The sequence below is a fragment of the Arachis hypogaea genome, chromosome 13, assembly GCF_003086295.3.
Source record: "Arachis hypogaea cultivar Tifrunner chromosome 13, arahy.Tifrunner.gnm2.J5K5, whole genome shotgun sequence".
NCBI classification, from domain to species: Eukaryota; Viridiplantae; Streptophyta; class Magnoliopsida; order Fabales; family Fabaceae; genus Arachis; species Arachis hypogaea.
Window position 1 is genome coordinate 101,901,830 of NC_092048.1, and position 2,186 is coordinate 101,904,015.

Here is a 2,186-nt window from a genome sequence, read left to right on the forward strand (position 1 = left end):
CACAACTACCAACTTTATACTCTGAATATAGAAAATAATCCAATAATTGTGAAATTGGATAATAACCATATCTTATCTCAAATTCAATAAATCAAAACTTGCCTTAATTATCTTTAATAAAATGATTTCCGAAATTAAGGCTATAAATAACTATATGATTTGAGACTTGATCATAATAAGACTTTTCAAAAGTTCTGGGTCTTACATTCATAGTGTTCTTGCATACATCACATGTTTTAATCCAAAATTTTCATACATTAAGTCTTTTTCATGTTTTTTTCTTTCTTCATTAAAAATTCAAAATTCAAAAAAATATCTTTCCCTTTTTCACTCATAAATTTCGAAAATTTGGATTGACTTTTTCAAAAATTTTTAAAATCTAGTTGTTTTTATGAGTCAAATCAAATTTTCAATTTAAAAATCTTATCTTTTTCAAAATCTTTTTCAAAAATCAAAATCTTTTTCATTTTTTTCTTATTTATTTTTGAAAATTATAAAAATATTTTTCAAAAATCTTTTTTTATTTTATCTCATAATTTTCGAAAATATCTTCAACAATTAATGTTTTGATTCAAAAATTTCAAGTTTGTTACTTGCTTGTTAAGAAAGATTCAAACTTTAAGTTCTAGAATCATATCTTGTGATTTCTTGTGAATCAAGTCATTAATTGTGATTTTAAAAATCAAATCTTTTTCGAAACTAATTTCAATCATATCTTTTCAAAAATATCTTTTTATCTTATCTTTTTCAAATATCTTTTCTAACTTCTTATCTTCTTATCTTTTAAAAATTGATTTTCAAAATTTGTTTCAACTAACTAATTAACTTTTTGTTTGTTTCTTATCTTTTTCAAAACTACCTAACTAACTATCCCTCTCTAATTTTCGAAAATACCTCCCTCTTTTTCAAAAATTCTTTTTAATTAATTAATTGTTTCAATTTTTAATTTTAATTTTCATTTTATCTTAATTTTCGAAAATCATTAACACTTTTTCAAAATTAATTTTCGAAATTCCCTCTCCCTCATCTTCCTCTATTTATTTAATTACTTACTAATACTTCTCTTCATCTCATATCTCTGTTATCCTCACCCTTGTGTTTGGATTCTCCTCCCTTCTCTTTCCTTACATTACATTCTTTCCTTCTTCTACTCACCCAAAGGAATCTCTATACTGTGACATAGAGGATTCCATATTTTCTTTGTTATTCCCTTCTTTGTCATATGAGCAGGAGCAAGGACAAGAACATTCTTGTTGAAGCAGATCCTGAACCTGAAAGGACTCTAAAAAGGAAACTAAGAGAAGTTAAAATACAACAATCCAAAGACAACCTTACAGGAATTTTCGAACAAGAAGAGGAGATGGCAGCCGAAAATAATAATAATGCAAGGAGGATGCTTGGTGACTTTACTGCACCTAATTCCAATTTACATGGAAGAAGCATCTCCATCCCTACCATTGGAGCAAACAACTTTGAGCTGAAACCTCAATTAGTTTCTCTGATGCAACAAAACTGCAAGTTTCATGGACTTCCATCCGAAGATCCTTTTCAGTTTTAAACTGAATTCTTGCAGATATGTGATACTGTTAAGACTAATGGAGTAGATCCTGAAGTCTACAGGCTCATGCTTTTCCCGTTTGCTGTAAGAGACAGAGCTAGAATATGGTTGGACTCTCAACCTAAGGATAGCCTGAACTCTTGGGATAAGCTGGTCAAGGCTTTCTTAGCCAAGTTCTTTCCTCCTCAAAAGCTGAGTAAGCTTAGAGTGGATGTTCAAACCTTCAGACAGAAAGAAGGTGAATCCCTCTATGAAGCTTGGAAGAGATACAAAGATTGACCAAAAAGTGTCCTTCTGACATGCTTTCAGAATGGACCATCCTAGATATATTCTATGATGGTCTGTCTGAATTAGCTAAGATGTCATTGGATACTTCTGTAGGTGGATCCATTCACCTAAAGAAAACGCCTGCAGAAGCTCAAGAACTCATTGACATGGTTGCTAACAACCAGTTCATGTACACTTCTGAGAGGAATCCTGTGAGTAATGGGACGCCTCAGAAGAAGGGAGTTCTTGAAATTAATACTCTGAATACCATATTGGCTCAGAATAAAATATTGACTCAGCAAGTCAATATGATTTCTCAGAGTCTGAATGGAATGCAAGCTGCATCCAACAGTACTCAAGA

The 2,186-nt window shown here is 30.8% G+C and overlaps 1 non-coding gene across 1 annotated transcript; it reads right to left on the reverse strand.

The window, feature by feature from the left end:
- Positions 1-1,756: 1,756 nt before the first annotated feature.
- Positions 1,757-1,863, reverse strand: LOC112739092 (small nucleolar RNA R71). Its single transcript, XR_003170033.1, has one exon. It is a non-coding gene; the product is annotated as a small nucleolar RNA R71 (small nucleolar RNA).
- Between the last annotated feature and the right edge of the window lie 323 nt (positions 1,864-2,186).